At 38.3% G+C, this 20,890-nt stretch overlaps 1 protein-coding gene across 7 annotated transcripts in view; it reads right to left on the bottom strand.

Annotated features, from left to right (window-relative positions):
* The window catches only part of Hivep2 (HIVEP zinc finger 2), a 186,284-nt gene that overhangs the window by 80,564 nt on the left and 84,830 nt on the right, over nt 1–20,890 (bottom strand). For all 7 annotated transcript variants that reach the window (XM_048354205.1, XM_048354206.1, XM_048354208.1 and 4 more), the window contains one exon: nt 274–387. The gene's annotated coding sequence lies outside the window, so the exon portion shown is untranslated. The remainder of the gene's footprint in view (nt 1–273; nt 388–20,890) is intronic.

Consider the following 20,890-nt stretch of genomic DNA (forward strand, 5'->3'; position numbering starts at 1 on the left):
GCACAAAAGTAATAAAAGGATGAATTTCACACCATAAGGTGACATTTTCCAATGTTCAGCTAAAACTGGGTATTTCCAAAAATACAAGCAATTGCATGTATAGACTTAAAATGCTTTCACTGAGGTAACAGCCCAGACATCAATCACAGACTTTGAGGGGCTTAAACCATTACCCTCCAGGTTTTCACATAAAGCTTACTTAATATTGTACTTAAGAAATCTTTCTCATAACTTTGAAATCAAACCACATAGAAAGCACTTCGTTCAACTTACCTAATGGCCAAATGTTAAAGAACTGGGAAAAGAATACTCCAACCAAATCAATTCTGTGAATTTTTCAAGTAGATCTGATTACTAACGTCTTTTTAAAAAAGTCAAAGACTCCACCTAAAAAGGAAAATACAAACAAAAACAGTACATAAACCAGAGGTGCTTTACATCATCTATATGCTAATAAAACAAAATTTAAATTGAATCAACTATTATATGCTTTTCCTAGTTAGTGCAATTAAATTGTAAAACAACAGAATGATCAAAACAAGAAGAGTATCTGAAAACTTGTAGAGTGCAGATTCTGAAAAACCATTAAGCCCTAGCTACATGTAATCTCTATTCAGGGAGAGAAACTAATACTTACAGAGATCACTAAACATAATAATGGTCAAATACTCTTGGATGGACTTCCCTAGCATGAATTTCCAAATCATTCTGTGAGTGATATCTTGTTTCTCACAGAAAGTCTCTAGTAAAGACCCATAAATAACTTAATTCTGGCTTATAAACACAAGTTTATGTTGTTTGTTTTACCAGGAGAGGACCCTTTCTAGGATCCTTCTACTTTACTATCTCAGCTCTAAATGAAGGATCCAGAGAAAGCAAGAAACATTTCAGTGGTGGAGAGCCTAAAATGAACCTTGATGTGGAAAGGGAGTTTACCAGAAGTAGGAAAAAAACATTAGTTAGCTTCCATCTAATCCCAAATCAAGCCTTCCAGAGGTGGATTTATTACATTAAAAAGACTAATATTTTCAAGTCCCAGAATATCCAATACAACCATATTCAAATAAAAGTTCAAAAAAATATGCCAACGCCATAGTAAATACATGGTTTGTATTACACCGTTTAGAAAGAGACACATTTTCCATCCCATGACTCTCATTTCACATGTTAATGAAGTATTAAAAAATAAAGGCTGAAGTGGATTTTCTATCCACTTCTAATCTCAGAAGGTAGGTATTTGCTAAACAACAACAAAAGTTGCTAACCATGGAAAGATAAAAAATAATAACTACATATACTAAGTAGAACCACACAGCAATTAGAGAAATATGTTTTAATTTCCTAGAAAACCTACATCCAAATTCTAGTCTTATTGCTATTCAAGGAGCAATAATCTAGGAAGCTCATTTGGGCATATCTCCAAAGACTCCTTCATTAGCAGAAATAAACAGTTTTAACTACCATTCCAGATATCTTGCCATTAGTATGATGAGACAAATGTCATTTGTTTTGATTATTATTTTACATAATTTTTGTGTGTGGCACTGGAAATCAAACCAGGGTCTCTGCTCCTAAGCCACACCCCTAGTCCATTATTTGGGTATTTTAACTTATACTGAATCAATAAATACGATCACTATTCAGTGAACTATGACATGACACAAAATATACATTTTTTCATATTTGAATACCTAGAACTGTGAAAATATAATTACTTTCTTTCTCTGGCATTTTATGGGAAGTTTCGATGATTCTCTCAAGTAATGGTGATAGCTATCTCCACAATACAACTTCTGAATATTTCCCAGGATAGATTTGTGCAAAAGCTAGTACACCGGTGAACACCTTTTCTTTCTGCTAGTCATTTACCAAAAGTGATAGGGAAACACCGGAATAACCTTGAAGAATTATTTTTAAAATCCTCTTTTGCTAAGTTTTCAGTGTACAATGTGAAAGTGACTTATACAGAAGTCTACATCTCTCATTCACTTTTCAACCCTTATTCATATTCATTTTGTGAGTACAGTATTGTTCTTATAGTAAGTAATTCTTCCCTCCTAGGAAGTTTCAAGTACCTGAGTGTAGCTAGTTACCAAGCCAATATATCAAAAGGCTTTTCACCTACATAACAGCAAATGTGATTTCATTTCTACCTAACTATGGCTGTCTGAGTAGTCAATTATTTCAAATGACTTAGGCCTTTTTCATTGCTTATAGAGTACTTAAAAATAGGGGTATGGTCACCTCATATCAAAGTTCAAAAGCAGTAAGAACTATATACATTAGTCACCCATATGGTTGACTCAGTTAAACGGCTGCCACCACTGATCAGCATAAAAGGTAGCAATACATTGCCTATATAGCAAGTAAGCTTCAGATACACATACTATAAGATAACATTCCTCTAGAAACATTCATTTCCTTGAAAGTGACCAATGATTACACACTTGATATGTGGCTGAAGCTAGAGAGTCCATCTTGAGCAAAAAAGCCAAGTGAGAGCAAAGCATGAGGCCGTGAGTTCAAGTCAGGTTACCAGCACATACGACAAACAACAAAAAAGAGCAATGACACCTCACATTTATGCTCGATTCCTACAATATCTACGCTACACCATAATGTAATACATTTTAAAAAATCATAATGTGATTTAAAAAAAAAAGAGGCTGGCTCTAAACTACTTTACCTTTAACATTCATCCATCCATTCAGTCAGTCAGTCATGCTGAATGACTGGTCTTGTGCATGCTAGACAAGCACCATTTTCACTAAGCTACAGCCTCGGCCCTTTAATTTTATTTCATTGCGAGCCTTACCACACCAGTGTGAAGTGAGAGCTTCAATCAGTGGCATTTTTCACCTCATCAGAAAATCTAAACACACTTAACTCTGCATTCCCATCAGTTATAGAATCTTAAAACAATGGGGCAATCTATCATTAGCTAATATTTGATTATGCTGGTGTACTCTGATTGGTCTATTTCATCTATTTACACATAATAAATCAGATACAGCTCCAATGCTGAGCTTTTGTGGCTTCCTCTAGCTGAATTGTTTGCCCTGGTTAGTACACAGGAACCACGCTCTCTAGGTTCACAGGACACGCCCTGGGAGTAGTTTAGGTGACCGGTCTGTGGCTACACTGACCACAGGAAGTTCTGTTTGGGAGAACCCTTCAGAGAGACAAACAGCAAGCTTGTGGGTCACGATGTCTCTAGAGACTACTGATCTTCAGTCTCCTTTTCTTGATGATGAAATTAAAGCAATTTCTCACCCAGAGTATATACTAGAAGCAGGTTTCCTGACAATTATACTATTTCCCTCTTCAAATCTACAGCCCCTTTGACACTCAGGGTCAAAATGTCAAACCATTGGCAGTGGTTTCTTGGGCATCTTTGCTTTTCAGTACAAGACAGGAAGGGAAAAAGACATTAATATGTATATAATGAGAGAGAATAAACCCTAAATGTCACAGGCTTCATACCACTCTATTCATCATATTACCATCAACACACCTCAGGACAACCCAAGAAAGACGGTCCAAGGAGAATACTGAAGTCAAGAATAATAGCTTTGAATTATGTAATATTCAGTTTGAATGAAGTCATGCCTTGATGGCTAGTTAGCAAAGCTGCCCTACTTAGTTACTTATATTATTTTCCCTTACCAACATGAAAGAGCACTAAAGAGCACAAAGGACACCCTTAATCCTATGACCCAAATATAATTATCTGTATTTTTAATTTTAATCTAGCATTTGTTTCAATGAAGGCCTATTTTCACATAGCTGCCTTTTTTAGCAATACTGGATCTTGAACCCGAGGCCTCATGCTTGCTTAGGCAGGCAATTTACTGCAAAACAATGCCTTCTGCTCAGCTCTCTTTAGAACTGGTTCCTTTTGAGATAAGGGTCTCACTTTTCCACTGGCATGCCTAGACTCTGATCTGCCATTCTACACTTGCTGATTATGGAGGGACAGGCTTATGCCACCATGTACAGCTTCTTCCACTGAGATGGAATTTTGTGGATTCTTCTTAAACTGTCCTAGAACTGCAGTCCCATCATCTCAGCCTCTAGAGTAGCTGGTATGACAGAGATGCACCACTGTGCCCAAATGTTGGTAGCGAAGGAACATGTGCCCACACAGCCCCAAAGCCTCAATCCTTCCCATTTCAGCCACCCAAGAAGCTAAAACTACAGGCATATGCCACCAATGTCTGGCTGCAAGCAAACTGCTTCACACGGCATTCATTTGTATTAGCCATACAATATTCCACAGTTAGCATGAAGTCACTATTCCCACTTATGGTACACATTTCCCAAGTTCTTATTTGCAACAATAAAAATATAACTTTTCCTTAAAATATAATCATAAATAAGATTATTTAATCAGAAGATAGGAATATTTTTCCATTTCATATTTATAGTCAATGATGCCAAAAAACTCAAATTACTTACAAAGTTACCAGCAGTAGACATTAGAAATGTCATAGTGAAGCCATTTACTTTGTACAATTAATATATGGTCATAAAAATAAATCCAAACAATAATGTGTACACAAAAACTTGGTTTATTTATACAAATGGTACTTATAGATTGCTATTTTGATGGTGGCAGTAATTATTTTCCCATTTAAAAATAATTGTGGTATTGTACCTTTAATGTGAAACCTACTGATATAATTTGACTGTGCTTAGGTATTAGGTTTTCTTACATCTTTATATGCTATTTATACATACATTTACATATGTTTATAAATATTAGCTTTCCCATAAAATTCTTTCCTATAAGCTTATTTAAAAATATTTCACCATTAAATATATTGGACATAAGGGGGCCATTTCTGGGCACCTCACTGTTTTTCTGGCATCCACATATAAATGAGACTTTAATTCATATGATAACATGAACTTGGTGTGCACGTGTTACATACACACTTTTAATTATTGTTTCATATTGTTCTGCTCTTTGTTCTCATCTGTTTAAATACTCCTTGCTATTTCCTTATACTCATATGTAGACTTGCAAAATTCTCAGCCACTTTTCCAGAAGATTATTCTTTAATCAAGTGCATTACTTCCCTCCATATTCAGTAATATCAAATGAAAAAAATCCTATTTGAAGTTATCCTATTTGATGATAATTGAAGTAAGTGTGTGTGTGTGTGTGTGTGTGTGTGTGTGTGTGTGTGTGTGTGTGAGAGAGAGAGAGAGAGAGAGAGAGAGAGGTTTTCAATTTTGGTTTACCATGTTCAAAAAACATACTGAGCTACAATGCATATCATCTGTTTATGAAACTTTACTTTTACATCTCAATGGTCAATATTCTTCTAGTCAGTCTCCTGGTTTTCTTTCTTTTCTTATTTCAATTTCACTTTGATGAAACATGTCATGCCTTACATCATGCAACTAATTGTGTTAATTCCTCAGGAGCCCTCAAATGTTATCCTTTACATGAGGGTAACAGTGATTAAATATAAGACAAATCTTAAAAGTCCTATCTTAAATAAAACACCTGGATTTCCTTGGCAGAAACAAAGTTATTCTGTAAATAGCAACCACTACAGAATAATATTCCATTTCAGTATATAACCACGACTGAATTCACTTAAAATGTAGCTGAATAACTGATTCAGATGACCTAGTACCCTCCTCCCTCTTCCCCTACCCCTCCAATGTCTCCTATTTCTGCCATCTGTAAACTAGGATGGATTAAAAGATGGGGGGGCACAGAGAAGTAAGTAACAGTGAAGTATTTAAACTTAAATCAGACTGAAAAGAAACTACATTTTGTTGTACACATCAGTCAATTCATGTACCATCCTCGATTTAAGGTACTTTCAAGGAATTTTGTATTTCTGATAACCTATGTGGTACATGAAGAATTCTACACAGTATGATAAAACGGGAAAGAAAGACAAACCATAAAGGACCAAAGGAAAAATAATAATAAACTTGAATGTCTGTGTAGGACCAGAACAATTTAAAAATTGTGTCCAAGTTGAGTGAAAGCATGAATGGCATGCCTCACTGTTTTCCTGAAGAAACACAGAGAGAACATGGCAAATATTTAATCTGAGCCTTGTTTTCTTTAAGACTGCAAAATGCCCACAGATTTTCTTTCCCAAGAGTTCAAAAAATAGCAAGCAGAGTAGGAGGAAGCACTTCAAGTGCAAAGAGGTGGGGGAGAGGTAGTTAACTTAGGAAATGGAAATTGTACTTTCTGCCCCTTAGTATGATTATCTGAGATGTCTCAGGGAGGCCATTTAAAAAGATACATGTAATGTGGATATAATGGTTGTCCTGAGGCAGAAGACAAATACAATCCAGATGACTGTGGCCTTCCAGGCACACCTCAGTCTGATCTATGTAAAGACTAAATTGATAATATCACATGACAAGAGCAGTGAGAAGTTCTTTATATAATCGAATACCTACCTACATCCCCAAAAATCCTTGCCCAAAGGGAAACCTAAATGTTGCAGGGGTCCCAACAGTACATTTTTAGAACTTTAACAGACACAGGAATCACCGTGGAAGCTTCTTAAAATGCAGATTCTGATTTTGTAGGTCTGGGAGGAGCCTGAAATTTCCTAGATGATGTGAAGGTCACAGATGATGTGTGAGGGTCATACACATTGAAAAACAAGACTCGAAAGGCAATCAGCCAGTTAGAAGTGTTTGCTAAGTACCAAACACTGTGCTATTCGTTGTAGAAAATACAGCCCATGACATAAGCCTGAACACACACACACACACACACACACACACACACACACACACACACACACACGTGTTTAAGATAAAGTTCTACATGGTAAATGGTGTGGTAGAAATTCTAAGAATAATAGCAGTGGAGAACAGAAGGAGTTGAATGGGGCTAGAGTAGTTACAAATGACTTCACAGAGCAAATTGGAGGGGAACAGGCCCCAAGCTGAGAGGCAGAGCTGGGAGGGATGGAGGAAGAACAGGGTTCTATCACAGGCAGGGGAGCCAGGAGCATCAAGAGAAATCTAAGTGTACTTGCTTTGAATTACAAACATCAACATGGGAAACTTTTAACCAGGGGAAGGAAAATTTCAGCTCTGCTTAAATTTGTACGTTTGGGAATTATAAAACTACCATCAAACAGTAAAGAACAGGCAATCGTGCCTTAATCTTATTCAAATTTTCTCTACTGGCAGCAGCAAGGGTGTTATAGATGATGACATTTTAGGCTTAAATCTTAGAGCAGGAACATACCACTTTTTTGTACATATATGTAGGCCTTTGATAAAAGATTTTCTTTAATGATCAACAATTTAAAAAGCATTAAAGCCCTAACTTTTCCCTACAATAGAATGAATACTGTCAGAGTGTTTGAACTGTACTTTCATTACAAAAATTCTCTTTCTTCTATAAAATACTTGTGGATGGCACATACCCACACAACACCCTCATCTACAGCATTATTCTTCCCTTTCCTCCCACACTGGCTGACAATAGGAAGAAAACAAACTCAGAAACAGAATGTAATCATTAATGAATTATACCTTAATTTTTAACCTCCTTTCGGAGTTCTTCCTGCCAGCCCACGATGTTGGATATATTGTGCAATGGATTCAACATATTATTCCATATAAACATGAAAATCCAATCTCTATAGAGGGCTAAAGTTACCAACAAACTTCAGGAGAAAAGCGAAACCTTTGAAAGAGAATCTGGACATTTTAGGATTCCTCTATCAGGTCACAATTTCACTGAGTCCCAAACCCACCATTTCATCTTGGAAGTACCAACTCATCACTTCACAGAGAAATGACATTTGGAAGACCTGTAAATACAGCATTTCATACTCATATTAAGTGCCATAACCATGGTTTGGCTTCACTTGCTGTCCCAGATAAATTCCTACACCACCAAACTTCCCGGTGCTTCATGTCTCTACTACAGGCGTCAGAATCTAGGAGATATATTTTGGCACAATTCTGTCCTTTCAAAACATCAATGTTTGGACATTATGAGATATCTGTATCATGACAACTCAGGATATATCCATTGACTAGCCATATTCTAATCTAATACATACACATACATATGTGAACACTCACTACTGACAAGAAAAAATATTTTCTTATGGATGTTAAGTGTTACCAGTGGTTGGGTGCAAAACATGAACAGGATGAAAAAAGTTCAGAAGTCAGTCTTCACAAGTCTCTCCTCCTTTCTATTCAGAATTGCAGCATCCACACCCCCGCCCCCAACTCGGTCATACAATTGAACAGGCTATATGTGGCATCCCTTCTACAAAACAAACTCATAAGTGTCTTCACAGGAGCCTGCCATTATACTGAGTTCTCATTATGAAAAGAATGTCATACATATGTGTGTATGTGTATATACATATATATCAGAAAATCTGAGACATAAGCTTAATACAAAGAAACAAATAACTCATGAAGAAACATATTATAAGGGCAAGGGATATATTCACATATTAAAAATACGAAACTCTATTCTTAATCCTATTACAATGTCTCATGTCCCATAAAATAGGACCAGACACTCTGCTTTCACTTTCTAAGGCTGTTGCGATTGGAACTGAATTGGCCATTCTGAAAAGATTAACAATGAGTTCTTGCTTATTTCTTCTTCTTCTTCTTCTTCTTCTTCTTCTTCTTCTTCTTCTTCTTCTTCTTCTTCTTCTTCTTCTTCTCTCTCTCTCTTTCTCTCTCAAACACACACACACATACACACACGCATGTACATTATTTGTCTAGTTATAGGACATAGTGCCAATTTCTCCTCTTCAGTGTCTATCTGCTTTTGGAATTACACAAGGGAAATCGCCAGAAGTTACAGATCTGTTTGCCACCGCAGATTCTAACTACAAGGCTGAAACCACGATGGAAGCAAGTTTCACTTAAGAAAGATTTCCCAGCCAGAACTCATGTCCTCACTAACCAGGCTGCCAGGCTTAGATCAAATGAAGGTCAATGCAGTGTCCCCAGAGAAAGCTGTTCAACTTGCTGGGTTGGTTCCCCAGAGCCTGGCCAAGGAGGCCCTTCAGACTGACAGCTGTCCTGGCAGGACTGGTTTCTTCCTCCAGGCAGAAGCGCAACTCCCCCAGGCCACAGGCAGGGTGCAGACACTGCTTCCTCAGACACCAAAAAGAAGCACAGCTCCTTGGAGCAGATGGGGTCAGCCACTTGTGGCTGACACAAAGGCAGGCTCCCTCTGCCACAGGACTGGGGCTGTCGAAATGTAGATTGCAGACAGGACATCCCTCCTGGCACCCAGAGTGAGTGAAGCCCAGGCCACAGCAACAACAGCTTGGCCTGAGGACAGCCTGCACCACACATCAAAGCCAGAGGCCCTGGGAGGCTGGCAGGCAGCCAAAGTCGCCCAGAGCTGCAGGGGAGAGTGTTGCCTTAGGACAATAGCAAATTGGATGTGGTGGAGTCTATAAATTCCAAGCACTGGGGAGGTCTTCTCAGAGATTTTACCCTCTCCTGTCAGGGCTGTGATTTAATTCCCACTGAAGGAATAAAAAAAAAAAAAAGGAACAAGAACAAGAAAAAGAATATACATTCTACAACTTCCAGTCTAACAAGGCAGACACCATAATGCAAGCCTAACACACTCCAGTCCTTCCTTGCCTGTGGCCAAATGTCCAAAACAATGCAACAAAGTAAGATGTGGCATCTCCTTTTCAACTTGAGAGGGCTTTAAGTCTATAGAGTCAATTAAGATCATTTAAATGCTAACATCATAGTTCCACTGCTACTATCCTCCCAGATATTCCCCCATCAATTCTGTTTAATTACAGTCACATCAAACGTTAATTATCACTTCGCAGCATTATCAATGTGGCAGGGCACAGCAAATAGTCATTTTAGGGTACAAGAACTTACACACTAGTTTCAAGCTCTCAGTTAGAAACATGACTCAGCTCCTAGACCAAGAAGGTTCTATCAAAAGGCTTTAGTGCTAGCACAGGAATCATCTTATGCTCTCACTTTATCTTACAGTTTTTTGGCTGAAAAAAAGAGGAGAAAGAAGAGGAGGAGGAGGAGGAGGAGGAGGAGGAGGTATATATGTATGTATGTATGTATATATGTATGTATGTATGTATGTATGTATGTATGTATGTATGTATGTATGTAAAGGATAAAAGAAAAATCAATCTCTTTCCCTTCCATGGACTTGAGCAGTGATGAAGTTCTGTGGTGTCAGTTCAAGCCAACCAAGTTTCAAACAGCCACATGGCAGGCACATTTAGGTCTCTGAGAAGCCCCTGCTGCACTAACACTCATGAGAACAGAGTGGGACTTGTTAGCCTTCCTTTCCGAGTAAGTGAAAATGAGTTGAGGTCACTCAACTCTAATCCACCCTGTACATTGGGTTAGACTTCCTGAAGTACATGCTCCATTAAACCAGCAGTTTGTCTTAGCCCAGCATGTCATCCGTAATGGCATGCTGGGGGTGGAATAACTTCCAACTCCTTTGCTAATCCTGTGTGGGGAATGCCAAGGTACAGAGTTTTATTTGACTGCATAAAATGTAGAGCTATTTTCAGCTTCTGAATCACTATTCTGGCTTCTTCACTGATCCTAAAGCCATATTACAACCCTTGAAAAATATCTTTTCTATTCAATTTTCACTGATCTTGACAGAAGCAAACACTTAAAGTAACCAGGTAAGACTTGGAATGATGAAACCATGAACTATAAAAGGAACAACAACCAGAGAGAGAGAGAAAGATACAGAGAGAGAGAGCTTTACAAATGTTGGCCATTTAAAATGATCACAGCTGCATTGGATAATGGGTCTTCAGTTGTCTTCAAGCTCTTTACAAAAATTCAGGGCATTTGGCACCAAGTAAGGCTTCAGAGTCTGAGGATACCGATCAATTTCATTCTGGTCACAGTTCTGAAATGACTTTGAAGGGAAACATTAAATAATGAAAATTTAAAAACTGCTAACTGATATAGGGAAGGACCTAGCTATTTCTGTATACCAACTCCACTGGGATTTGTGTTGAATATAATAAAAACAGGATGTGTTGTTTGTTGTTTCGCATAAAAGACTACCAAACCATTATCAAACACCAAAACACAGTGACACTGCAAATCTACGTGAAATCTTTGTAATATTAAAAAAAGACAAAAGAAATTTTTGTTCATGTATTTAAAACTTTTTGCTCCATGGGAGATGACCTCAGAAGGCATGTTTCTTATTTTTATGAATGCCAAAAGGGAAACACAGTTACATAACTCAATCCTGCAATGGTTCAGTGTCACAATGCAGAGAACTTGCTTCTAAACACCAGCCTGTCATAGCTGAATCTTCACTGCTAAGAGTTCTGACTTTTTTAATTAACATAGATTAGATTCATGGTAACTAGATATCTGTGCTGGGTAACGAGATGCTAACTTAACAACATAACGATTCCAATAACAAACTTTCCCTGTTACTTCAGTTCACTGTGAGGACGCTACAAAATAAACATGGAATAACAATGGATTCAACGATCCTCTTTTTAATTATATTTTTATTATCTTGAAGAAGTTGCACCGAAAGGTTATCATTTAATAAGTCAGTTTATGAGTACAATGTTATCTTGATCAATATCATCCCTTTCATCATTATCCCCCATCTCTTCCAACCCCAACCATCCCCCAGTTTTGCCAGTTTCATAGGATATGCATTAAATATTACGACTGCATTATTTAAGTGTGTGTACCTAGCACACATCTTCAGTCCTAGCTATCTTGAGTGAGGTGGTAACACTTCTATAAATAAGATTGTAGTTTCTTGTTACTACTTTCTGCCTCCACCAATGGAAGCATACCTATCCTCCCCCTTTATCCTGACCCACAAAGCCCACTGGAGAATGTAAAATAAATGACCAGGAAGTACATAGTAGGAACAATATCACACAGGTATTCCTCCAATAAGATAGCTGGGCACTGTTTTCTCCACTCAACTGACTTTAGGAAAGAACTGGAAAGGTTTGTCAAACAAGTATGTGTGCTGCTGCAGTTTCACAAATGGGTCTCCATTCAAACAAATGAATTCAAGCACCAACCCAGCCCCAGTCTGTGAAAGGAACTAGAAGATTCTCTTCCTTTCTAAAATCCTGGAGGCTACATCCAATCAACAAGGCTCGGTGGGTTTATTGTTTATAAAACTCCAAAAAGTACCTTTTTAATCCTAACCACTGAAAATTTTTCTATCTAATGAATGTTTTGTTTGCTTTTTTAATCTCTTTAATTGGCTATTTCTATCATGTGAGCCTATTTGAACATTCAGCAAGCACCCCTCACACACCATTGGCTGCTTCTTGCTGCTATATTTGAACATACACAAATGTATTTTGTTGTTGCTCGTTGCTTGTTTTTGCGGGAGTAGAATCTTGTTATGTAGCCCAGGATGGCCTCAAACTCTCCAAGCTCTTGCCTTGGCCAGTGAGAGTGCAGAGATTTTTACCCTCAAAGAGTACCTGGTTGGTAGAAATATGAAAAATGCTGTAGATCAAATAACAGGAGGACCCACATAAGGAGATGGGGAGAACGCTGCACAAGGAAGGTCTGAGGGTAGAGACAACTGTACAGAGTCATCCACACACTTCTCAGATAGATCCGAATAAGAACAAGTTTGACGGAAAGTATGTTCAGTTTAGAGGACAAACTAAGATTGGAGGACAAACTTAAAAGCACACAGGGAGAAATGTCCCAGCAGGAAGTAACACATGAAGGTATATGTGAGCTTGGAATATGTGAGCTGGAAACCTAGCTTGGAAGACCTCTGGTATCATTAGCATCTGGAATGATAATTAGAACAATGGCCTTCTGTAAAACACCCAGAGGGTCTATACAAAGTAAAAGGACCAAGGGTTAAAATTTGGAGAAAATCAGAACGACAGGTACAGGAGTTGAGAGCAGAGGAAATGGCATTGGGGTACAGTGTTGCTCAACCAAGTGAAGAAAAATAAATAAATATCATCATGTACAGCTACCATAGGTAAAATAAGTCAACGAGTGTGGTGATTATGTTAAGAAGTTATTGACACATTGCTAATATAAGTGATCCAAACTATGAAGCAATCAAAACAGGTAGCATAGGAGCAGGAAAAGTCTTCAGGGTTATTGATTTTATTGTTTGCTTGCTTTGCTTTCAACATGGAAAAGGATTTGAGCATTTTTAAATCTACCACTTTGAGAGACCTTTAATAAAAGAGACTGAGGGGAAAAATAACCAACAATGTCCTCATAAGATTTTACTGGATTAAATTCTGGCCACACTGGAGAGCTAATTATGACCTGATTGTATTAAAGTATAACTTCAAATTCTCAACAATTAGCCAACCACTAATATTGATTTATGGATTCAAGGAAGCCTTTAATCAACAGAAAATGCTGCTCTGCTATAAAAGGAATTAGTAAGAAATCACACAAAATCGTGTAGAAATCTTACCAGAAAAACTACTTAAAAGGAAAATGCAAAATTTCATCAGACAATGTCCAAACTGAACAAAACATTAAAGATCATTCAAGTAAACTAACCTTATTTTAAAAGACTTAAAAATCAATGCAGTAGTAATAGCTTCCAATGGAAAATATCTAAATGAAGTTTAAATTGTGCAAAAATACCCAATCCAAATTGAAATAATGTTTAGTACACAGAGGCTGACAAAATTGTCCAGCTCAAGAAACTTTTTAGGGAGAGTTGCCCATCCTGAGGCTTGAACTCAGGGCTTGGGCACTGTTCCCTGAGCTTTTTTTGTGTAAGGCTCGTCCTCTACCGCTTGAGCCACAGCTCCACTTTTGTCTTTTTGGTGATTAACTGAAGACAAGAGACTCAAGAATTTGTCTGCCCGAGCTTTGAGCTGTGACCCTTAGATCTCAGCCTTCTGAGTAGCAGGATTACAGGTGTGAGCCACTTGCACCTTGCTGAGGAAACGTCAACATTTTATTCAGTCATCTCAATAATATAGAATCCTAAAACTGGTAGTTGCATGTTATCAATGGGCATAATTAAGGATTTCTGATGTAGCACCTTGAAAGAATCCACAGGTCTCTCAACTCATCACACCCAGTGGATTGATCGTGCTCAAGATGGAGTCAGGGTTCTCATTCTCAAAGCTGATATATGACAAGGAAACAATCACATTGGAAACAGTCAATTAGAAACTACACCATCTGAAAATTATATATGTAGCTTTATTTACATGATGAAAAATTCAGGAAAAGGGTGTTAATGCCACACTTATAAAATGATAATGTGGTTCATTTCTGGAGAATGTTTAAAAAAAAAACAGAAGAATTTCCATACTACTTTTACAAGTTAATTTACTATTTTCCAACTCCCTTTACCTTTGTGTTTCAAGTAAGAGATGAAAAAGTGTAACCACACTAAGAAGCAGTAGGAGCTTCACAAGGACTGACACAGATACAAGACCTACAAATAGTATTTGGCCCCCAGTGACCAGGGGCCCCTTTATCCTCAGTATTGTCTGGAAGACTTAAGAGTTGTGGCTCTTAGAAATGTAGACACATATGACCTCAACCATTCTCTAATTTCTTTATAAGATGTAGCAGATCATTTAGCATCCAAGACTCTGTTTGGCTACTCTGGTTTCTATGAAACAGCAGTTTGAAAAGTCAAATTTAGTACTGGACACTTACGAAGAAAAAGGTCCAGAAATGGTAAGGATTTTTAGCATCATCACAGAAAAATCAAAATAGCCAGTGGTGCTCCATGACTTATATGTTTCCCACTGCATCTTTTCTGAGGCAGATGTAATCATTACTGGCCACATGGTGCAGAGAGGGCTGGAGTCCTCACAAGTTGAAGAAACTTAACCATGGCTTCACAGTAAGTACTACAGTTTGGTCTTCAACAGATAACACAGAGTGGCAATTTAGGAAGAGTCTTGGGTTGAAGACAGACTAACATTTAACTTTCAGTTCTAGAAATTATGGTTCTGAACTAGTAAATAGACCGCAGCACCAAACCAGAAAATGTTAAATATACTGGACTCACTAAGCTGGTAGGTCTGATTCTAGGACAGGATTGGTTCACAAATGTTACCCAGGTCCTTTTACAATGATAGAATGCTTTCATACTTAGAACAGTCACTGTGCTACATACAGTAACAAAATCACAATTCTTATTTACTCAAAAGTATTGTTTTATCCAGCTCCTTGTCCTACTTTGCTTTGCCACTGAGAAGTACTTCTTGTTCTAATGTCAAGTGACAAATGATGAGGTTAGAGAACTTTATTCACCCATATTCCACTAGATTTACTGTGGAAGAAATGTCATACTTCCTCTCTCTCTCTAGAAAGTATAATCTATTTCTTTTCTTTTAAATAAAAAACACAAATTTCTAAAAGAGAAACAAAGTTTCAAAAGATTCTTTTATATTTTGCTTTAACTTCATTATTAGAAAATGATTTATTTAATTTTTTGACTGAAAAGTAGCATTTTACTTTTCTTTAAAAATGTTTCATAAAGGATTTTATTTTTAACTCTCATTTATTCAATCATTCATACAACAGATGGGTGGTGCTATAAGCCATGGTTCTCATCCTCACGGGGCTCAAAACTAATGAATGACAGACGTTTAAAAAAATGACTCTTACTGTGTGGTTCCTGTAACAAAAGGTATGTAGTATTATCACAAAGCTATATAGTATTTAATGAAAGCAACACTCTTTTAAATGTGAAGGCAAATATCTGCCTTTCATATCTGAAGCCTTGGTGATTGAAGCAAACCACCATGACAATTGTGTATTTCTCCAACTGTCACATGTCTCAAGCAGACTGACTCCATTTCAAACATCACCACTAATACATTCTAGATACGTCCCCAAGGTAGTACTTTCTAGCTTTGAAAGATTTCTTACTCAATCTCACGTGTCCCTTGATGAATTTACAAAGGGAGAAATACATATGAATATTAGAATAGATAGATCCTCTAAAATCATACAAGTATTGATCTTTTCTTTGTATCCTTCTTAGTATAAAATGATAAACATTCTTGACTTTGACAATTTCAACACGAACATTTATCATTCCACATAGAAAAAAATGCATTTTGTGCTTGTGTTTTATTCAATCTACACTGTTTAACTACACACTTCTACAACATATATTTTTGTCTTCTTTCCTTCTAGAACTAGCTAAGATTCCAGTTATTTTCCAACTGATTATTTTCAGTTAGCATTTTAATATATAGATTAAGGTATCTTCTTTTTCTCTCTTGATACACTAAGTAAACTTGGTAAAGACTATATATAGAAAAATATCCATATGGAATCCAATATCCAAATTGCCACTGTTGAACTGTTTGTTTTTTCCACATCAGAGAAGTGAGCTATGTAGCCATATATCTGTGCCCTGCCCTGCCCTTTGAGTGTAGGACTTAGGATGCCACAGTACAACCCCCATGGGGAAGACTTTAGGCTGGCTACCCTGAAAATTTCCTTCTGGTTTTAGAGAAAGCCTTACTTATAACAGGTGCTAGCTGACCTCCTGCACTTGTCCTTCCATCTCTCATAATGGCTCCTACTGAGTTCCAAAAGTTTAATGATTAGCCTACTATTTAAAATGTGGAGTATGCTTCCTTCTAGACCAGTGTCACAAATGGTCATTGCAACCCAGGCCAATCTTCAAAAGTTTATAGAACCCTATGCAGAATTAGCCTAAGGCAATATAGTAAGAACATACTAAAACCTGCCAACCTTAGATGGCACCATTTCTCGCCAAACAGTCAAACCAAAGACTTAGGTCAACATGGGTCATATGAGTCCAGGTAGAACTCTAAGGGGCAAACAATGAATTAAGAATACCTAGGTGTATTGTCCAAGGGTGATGTGTTAGTCCAGAGGACACTCCATGTCTCTAGTCTTTCGTTAGAGGCAACGGCTTTGTCCAATCATTGGCAGTAAAAATCTTCACTATGTAATAAATCTAACCCTCCAGGTCATTACTTTCTTACTTTGATCTCTTAAACTCAAGCTTCATGCTGTTAGAAATTCAGATCCAGCTGATAGATGTACAATACTCAGATTTATTTATTAGCCTAAATTTATTCTCAAATCAGGGCAATTTGTACCCCATGGGATATCGAGCAATGTCTGGGATTACTTCTGGTTGTCAAGCCTAAGAGGGAGGAAGGCTGGGTTATTGTCATCTAGTGTGTGCAGGCGTTGGATGCTAGTAATATTCTATATACAGTTTCCTCCACCACCACCCCGCTGCCATCCAAGAATTCCCCAGCCAAAATGGCATCTCTCTTGTGAACATCATTGCTTAACCAAAGGAAATTCTACAACCAACCAACAGCAAAAAGTATGGCATTTGTTTTTGGTTTTGACTTCTTTCTCTTTTCTTTTATTGTAAAGGTGATGTACAGAGAGGTCCTAGTTACATAAGGTTATGAGTATATTTCCTTTCAGTGTTACCCTCTCCCACTTTCCTTCACCCTATTCCCCCTCCCCTGCAAGTTGTAAAGCTCATTTCCAACAGTGACATTTGTTTTGTAACTAATAGTATAAAATCAAGACAGCCAAACTTTGAGAAGCTGTCAGAAAGGTCATAGCATCAGCTTGGTGTCCCTGGATCAAAGCAAAGCTTTCTCAGGCAGGGTACTTAGCACTGCTTCTTAAGCATGTCCATAACCAACAGCTGCATTTCTCACCCAACATCAGATACAAACTAGGAGTTAGGAGCAAACCCCCTACTATGCTCATAGTCAAGTGACACTAAAGCAATCCTCTCCCCCAGGAAACCCACTTCTGGACAGTCAACTGAAAAAGAAGGGAAAAGGGGCTATGTATGAAGACATAGACTACAGGTACACTCTGCCACAAATCAACCTACAACCTAGACAGTAAATATCACCTCTTTCTGGACTCTCTTGCCTCAACTAAGAACAGAAAGTGGTTGACCTAGTCATCTCCAACTTCCCTTGTGATTCTGACCACCATGGTTGGTTTTTTGTTTTTGTTTTATCCAATGCCGAAGAGATTTAGGCCTGCTCCAAATGAAGCAGATTAAAGTGATCTTGTGAAAACCTCTGAACATGTGTCCACGAACGGATGGCAAGAGAGGATCCTGCCCAGGGGACCCCATCCCTCTAGAGAAGCTTTTTGAACAAAGGGAAGCTTTCCCTAAGCTAGACAGAATGAGTTTGTATTCATCTCCAGGGCTCAGGAAATTTTAGAAATTTGGACTGTAAAACATCAGGGAACAACAGGGGAAGGCCTGCTAATTACACACAGGCCTTTTCAGCCACAACTTTCGCACAGGTAGTATCACCTGAAGATCACAATCTTCCCATTAGGAAGGACAGGAGAAGAGAACAGTGTGTTTTTCAGCTGTGTCTCCCTAAACATACAGATTGGGAGGGCAGCAATTACATGAACCTGAGGAACCTCTGGTCAAATGGACAAAGACTTGGTTTATTTAGAAATGCATCCTAAGTAATGGTGAACGATCTACTGACATAGTTTCCAATCTTAGCTCTGTGGTAAGAAAGCTATCATCCTGGGGGTCCTTCTGAAGTTTTTTATGCTGTGTTCTTGCTTATAAGCTAACATGTAGTTATTCAAAGAGGACAATGACAAAGGTACACTAAGGCTTGAGCTATGGCTCAAGTGGTAGAACACAAAGAAGCTAAGGGACAGAGCTCAGGCCCTAAGTTCAAGCCCCACAACCACCAACAACAACAACAAAGTTAAACTAATAAGAAGCCGGGCTGGGAATATGGCCTAGTGGCAAGAGTGCTTGCCTCCTACACATGAAGCTCTCGGTTCGATTCCCCAGCACCACATATATGGAAAACGGCCAGAAGGGGCACTGTGGCTCAGGTGACAAAGTGCTAGCCTTGAGCGGGAAGAAGCCAGGGAAGGTGCTCAGGCCCTGAGTCCAAGGCCCAGGACTGGCCAAAAGAAAAAAAAAAAAAAGTAATAAGAAGCCATTTTTTCTACCATTTCAATATTTCTCACCTACCTAGTATGAAGTTGGCCTAGCTGAAACATAAGACTTTAACCCATATCTCAACGTTGAGATTTTATGATACAACATATTTGCTTGTGGATTTGGTTGTTTGTTGGCATTTGTTGTTTTCCAAGTAAGATCTGGCACCTTTAAAAGTATCTTTCATCCGTATTTGAAAGTACTTGACAACCATTATTTCATTAGCTTTACCATATCCTGGTAAGAGGTAGATGATATCTATCTTCCTCTTTTTTTCAGTAAGAAACAGCACGGAGGGAGGGAGGGAGGGAGGGAGGGAGGGAGGGAGGAAGGGAGAGAAAGAAAAGAAAATGAAGGGCATCAATGAATGGCCCACATCTGTAGTATTAGCTACTCAGAAGGCTGAGATCTGAGTCATGGTTCCAAGGGCTCCTTGGCAGAAAACCCATGAGGCTTTTATCGCAAATTAACCAGCCTTAAGAAAAAAAAAAAAAAGTCAAGCAAGAGTCTGGGGTCCTGAGTTCAAGTCCCCAGTACTGTCACAAAGGGGGGGGGGGAGTAGAGAAGGGAGAGTTGAGAGAGAGAGACAGGAGAAGAAAAGAGAGGAGGGATGAGGATGGGGAGGAGGACAGGGAGAGGAAGGAGAGGTCTTCATGTCCCTCAGGTCTGATTACCACTATCCTTTACTGCCCAGGATTTTTCTTGAGCCATGCCAGAGAATAACAAAAGGCATTTCCTTCAGCCAGCATTACTGTCAGCTAGAGACTAAAGACTGGCCTGCTGAGAACTTTGTGCTAAAAGTAAAGGGCAGATGCAAAGAGTTTCCTCTCCTCTCACTGCAAATGACTCTAACATGACCAATGTGCTCCAGAAATCAATAGCAGGAATGATTGCCTTTTTTGGAACTGACTCAGTAGTCAGCTGGAGAAGGGGCATTGCTAAGCCCAGGCACACTGCCTGGATCAGGCACTGAAAACAAGCTTCACAATAAAGAAGCGTGAGTAATTTACTTATTAAAGAGACAACTGTAAAGTCTGATACAAACAGACAAGCGTAAAGCCTTCAATGCACAAACCAAATGCTTGGCTTGAAGACCAGAAAAATACAATAAGCAATGAAATTTAGGTTGTATTACTCAACTTCCAAATGCTTGATGCCTTTTTTATCCTTAACATGACACAAAGAAATGGCCTGCAAGGGAGAGGTCTACCTTAAAGGGGCTCCCCTTGACAACTAAGCCACAGCAGGAAGTGGAAGGGAAACCTCAGTGCCTGGTGTGAACTTGCCTGGGCCTCCAGGTACAAATACAGCATCAATAAAGGGAACTGCTACACTGCACATTGCTTCTGCCCATTCTGCGTTGTCTAGAAGGACAAAAGTCAACTCAACAATTGTAAAAAAAAAAACAACCAACATGTCTTGGGGGAAGGGGGGCTTAAGTGTTTATTTTTTTAAAATTATTTTTAAGTAGTTATAGAATGGAGGTTCAATTCAACATGTCAGTTTGTGAGTACAATGCATCTTGATCAGTATCACCCCCTCATCCTTTTCCTCCATCTCTCCCAATCCCACCAATTCCCTCAGGTTACCTGGTTCCATTTTCACATATGCAACACTGAATATGATGACTGCCTTTGCCCCTTGTGGTTGTTTATCCTATGATGTTCAGAAACAATGGAGTTGATGCATGTGTGAGATTCTAAGGACAAAACACATTTCTGTCACCTCAATTTAAGGTTTTTTAAATCCAAACAGCAAATTTCGTCCAAAACAATGACATAAATACACACATACATATATAAATACATAATTATGTGTATATACGTATGTATATGCATGTACATATACATGGAGAAAGATCTAAAACATTGCTAGATAATTAAGCTTCAGTGAATAAACCCATCAAGAAAACATGTGTTA

This window comes from Perognathus longimembris, chromosome 9 (genome assembly GCF_023159225.1).
Source record: "Perognathus longimembris pacificus isolate PPM17 chromosome 9, ASM2315922v1, whole genome shotgun sequence".
Lineage (NCBI taxonomy): Eukaryota > Metazoa > Chordata > Mammalia > Rodentia > Heteromyidae > Perognathus > Perognathus longimembris.